The following is a 5,017-nucleotide window of genomic DNA, read 5'->3' as shown; positions in this document are numbered from 1 at the left end:
CATGAGTATAAAGTGTCCCCCTCCATCTCCTGATTGATTTTAGTCTGAAGTCAATTTTGTTAGATATCAGAATAGCCACACACACTTGTTTCTACCATCCATTTGATTTGATAAACCTTTTCCCAACCCTTTACTCTGAGTAAATGTCTGTCTTTGTGGTTGAGGTGTGTTTCTTGTAAGCAGCAGAATGTTGGATCCTGTTTTTGCATCCATTCTCTTAATCTGTGCCTTTTTGTAGGTGAATAGAGTCCATTGATATTAAGTGATATTGATGACCAGTGATTGTTAACTCCAGTTATTTTTTGGTGGTACAGTTTTTGTGTTACCTTCTTTGAGTTGTGCTGGTGGAGGGTTGTTAGATGTCTGAGTTATTGTGGGTGTTGTTGGGTTCCCTGAGTTGTGACTTTCCTTATATTACTTTTTGTAAGGCTGGGTTTGTAGATACATATTGTTTAACTTGTTTTTATCCTGGAATACCTTATTTTCTCCATTGATGGTGAAAGACAGCTTGGCTGGGTATAGTAGTCTGGGCTTGCATCCATGGTCTTTTAGTTTCTGCAGCACATCTACCCAAGACCTTCTGGCTTTCATGGTTTCCATAGATAAGTCAGGTGTAATTCTGATAAGTTTACCTTTATATATTCTTTATTCTGTATGTTTTGTGTTTTGATTATTATAAGGTGAGGGGCTGTTGTTTTTTTTTTTTTATCCAGTCTATCCGGTGTTCTGTATGCTTCTTGTACCTTCATAGGAATATCCTTCTTTAGGTTGGGAATGTTTTCTCTGTAGAATTCATATTATTTCTTCTTCACATGTGTGGTAAAAGAAAGCCTTCTGGATGCAGAAAAGTATCTTTTAGATATTTTTAAACTATATATCAAATTGCTTGAACAGATATAATTCAGGTGACCTTGTTTATCCTAAAAGAGTGTAACAATTGGTCATATTGATGATTACCTTGACAAGATCTGGAATCACCGAAGAGACACACATCTAGGCATGCCTGTGAGGGAGTTTCTAATTTAATGGATGTAGGAGGACTACCTTAACTGTGGACAGACAATTTCATGAGCTGGATAAAGGGGAAATTGATTGGACTACCAGTGTTTATCTCACTGTCTCCTCTCTGTGAATACAAAATTACCAGCTTCATCACATTCATTCCACCTTGATATTCTTGCTGTGATGAACAGTAATGTCAGAATGTAAACCAAAATAAACCCTTTCTTCCTTCACTTGCTTTTGCCATGTTTGTTGTTGCAGCAACCAAGGAGTAACAAATATAATGAGTTTAGTGCTTTATAGTTTTTGGAAGAATTAGTTGATTTATCTGAATTGTTAGGTTATTTTGATGGAGTCATCAGAATGCAAAATCATGAGGATTTCAAATATAGCTGCTATTAGGAAAGGAATAGTGTACATTTATGGTTACAGATAAATTATTAAAACACTTTTTATATCTATAGATTACCCATCATCATAGAAAACCATCTTTAAGGTTACTGATCTATGCAATCCTTAGTTGTCATCATTTTATTATGTATCCAGTGCCAACTGTTAAAGTTTGGAACTGTCCCATTACAATTTAAATGCATGAATTTAAACATTGCCTTCTTCAGGGGAGGGGAGAGGCAGGGAGGGGAACAGATAAAAATGTAAAGCTCAATAAAAATTAATTTAAAAATTTCCTTCTTCAGTCCATGGAGTTGTGATTTGGCTCCTTGTCCTTATAATATCTTCTTCCATCTTCCTGAGGATATTATATATGGGTACTCTGATCTCCATGTAGTTGTCTTGATTTATAATTGAGGGTGTTCACAGTTTTAACCATCAGCAGTGTCCACAAATCATTCCCTTGCTAAAAATTTGAACACTTTTGAAAGAATGGAGAACTCTACATTATAGGAAATGAGACTGATTATTCCTGCCCATCAGACTCATCACATATGTGGACAACATTGTTCCTAACTATGTGCTGATATTTAAAAATGTAATGTCTCGATTTGTATCCTTGAGAACATCTGGGGCAGGTACTTTCTCCATTTAGGTGAGCCAGTAGGAGCTTTTGATTGCTGGTTTTCAATATTTTGAGAGTTGACCCTTGGCAGTAAGTCTCAGGAGGAGGAAGTAATTAAATAAGGGAATAGACTTTGGGGGGCAAATTTTAGGGATATAATCTCAAGGCTTACCTATAAGCAGAGGAAATGGGGAAGAATTTCAAGGCCAGTGCCGTGTTTGCCATACTTCAGGTGTGGTGTCCCTTTCTGAGATTTGTGCAATATGAGTTTTTCTGCAAATCTCTGTTTTTAGTTTAATTTTCAACATAGAGATCATATATGTGTTGTTAAATTTACAGATAAATATCTTACCTTTCCTGTAGTTACTGTTTTGTAAATTTTGATTTATGGTTGCTCATTGTTAGCATATTGAAATAGTTGAAGTTCAGATTTTATTTGTTAACTGAGATGAGGGGTGTGTGTGTGTGTGTGTGTGTGTGTGTGTGTGTGTGTGTGCGTGTGTAAAATCTGTGGTCCATGTATTTCTTGTAAGCATGTCTATGTGTGCATAATGGGGCCAGACATCAACATTGGGTATCTATTCCTTGATTGTTGGCCAACTTATTTTTTGAAACAGACTTTCTTATTGAATCTGGATTTGCATGCTGTGTCAGAATTATTATGTAGCTGTTTAAGGAAGCCACCATTTCATTTTGTTTTCTTAAACTTTCAGTGTAATAAATTATATGTGTTTCTTCAGCCATTTTACCTTAGGATAAACCCTGCCTGATGTAAGTAAACCATTTCATTATATTCCTGGATTTTGTTGGCTAATATTTTTTCATGGAGTTTTGCATCTCAGTTTATTAAAAATGTTCATTTTCATTTTTCTGATTTGTACTGCTTTAAAACTGACTTTGGCATGAAAACAATGTTATTGTCATGAAATAAATTAGGAAATGCCTACTCATATTTTCTGAAAGAATCTCTGTTGAATTCATATTATTTCTTCTTTGCATGTGCATTAAAAGAAAGCCTTCTGGATGCAGAAAATTAGCTTTTAGATATTTGTAATCTATAAATGCATGTTAAGAAGATATAATTCAGGTGATCTTGTTTATCCTAATATAGTGTGACAGTTGGTCATATTGATTATTACTTTGACAAGATATGGAATTATCCAAGAGACACACCTCCAGGCATGTCTGTGAGGGAGTTTCTAGATTGGGTTAATGAAGATGTGAGGACTACACTAACAGTGGACAGACAATTTCATGAGCTGGAGTTTCTGTCTGAATAAAAAGGAGAAATTGATTGGACCACCAGGGTTCATCTCTCAGTCTCCTCTCTGTGGATGCAACATGGTCAGCTTCCTAAAACTCCTGCTGCCATAATATCCCTGCTGTGAAGGACAGTAATAACAGAATGAAAGCCAAAATAAACCCTTCTCTCCTTCAGTTGCTTTTGCCGGATATTTTGTTGCAGCAACCAAGGAGTAACAAATATAATGAGTTTAGTGCTTTACACTTTTCTTCTAGGTTGATTTATTTGAATTCTTAAGATGGAGTTGTCAGAATGCATATTTTAAAATTTTTCTTTGTTGATCACAAATGGTTTTCATGATATTCATTGCATAGATTCATTACACCTGGTGCTCTATCAAAGGGGGATATTTTCATATAATCATATCTTGTTGTTTAGCATACCCCAGTACCTTCTTCCCTTCTCCTCATCCTCCTCCTTCCACTAGTCCCCATTGTTTCTCTAGATAGTTTCACTCTATCTTTTGTGTCATTAGACATACTTAAATTAATGTCTCTATAAATAGGCAGGACGTGTATATCAAATAAAACATAAATTTGTCTTTTGAGACTGATTTAATTTGCATAATATAATTATCTCTGGTCATATCTACTTCCAGTAAACAATATGACTGTGTTTTCCATATTACTTTTGAAACAGGGTCTCTCAGTGAACCCAGAGCCCATCTGTTGACTAGGCCAGCTGGCTAGTAGACCCCAAGGGTACTCCTCTCTATCTTTCCCCAACTTCATTGCTAGGGTTACAGGTATGTACTACAATGTCTAGTTTGCTTTGAGGATGCTGGGATCTGAATTTACATCCATATGTTGGCACAGCTAGCATTTTGCCCATTGAACCAACCCCCCCCAAAAGTTCTCAGTCCCTTTACAAGCTGTTAGCACTTACTTTGCACTTCTGGTAGTTGGGATATAGTTTATATATAGTCCTTAGTACTAAGAGTTGGTCAAAAATATGGGAAAATAATCTTTACTTTGCTTGGGGAAAAGTCAACAGGATTTCAAATATAGTTGCTAATAAGAGGAAAGGAATGGTATAAGTTTATGGTTAGAGATAAATCATTAAAACACTTTTGATATCTGTAGATTACCCATCATCATAAAATTCCATTCTTAAAGTTACTGCTCTACATAATCCTTAGTTGTCATTATGTTATTATGTTGTCAGTGCCAACTATTAAAGTTTGGAAATGCCCCATTAAAATTTCAATCTGCATGAACTTAAACATTGCCTTCTTCAGGCCATGGACCTGTGATTCAGCTCCTTGTCCTACTAATGTCTTCTCCCATCTTCCTGGAAAATATTATACATGGGGACTCTGATCTCTATGCATGCAGGTGTCTTGATTTATAATGGAGTGTGTTCATAGGGTTATCCAACACCAGTGTCTAAGAATCATACCACTTCTGCAAGGTTGAACAGTTTTGACAAAATGGAGAAGTTTACATCGTAGGAAATGAAACTGACTATTCCTGCTCCTCAGACTCAACACATCTGTGGACAATATTGTTCCTGATTATGCACCAATAATTAAAAATGTTGTAAGTGTCAACTCGTATCCTTGAGATCATCTGAGAAAGGTAATTTTTCCTGAGTAATGTTGCTGGTACATCTCTTGTTGTGAAGACAGCACTGGCATCCTTGGTGCACAATGATATTTGAAGATAAACATGATTTCAATCATCACACTGAACATCTTT

Source organism: Microtus pennsylvanicus, chromosome 7 (assembly GCF_037038515.1).
Source record: "Microtus pennsylvanicus isolate mMicPen1 chromosome 7, mMicPen1.hap1, whole genome shotgun sequence".
Lineage (NCBI taxonomy): Eukaryota > Metazoa > Chordata > Mammalia > Rodentia > Cricetidae > Microtus > Microtus pennsylvanicus.
The sequence above is the reverse complement of the archived record's forward strand: the minus strand, read 5'-3'. Positions refer to the sequence as shown.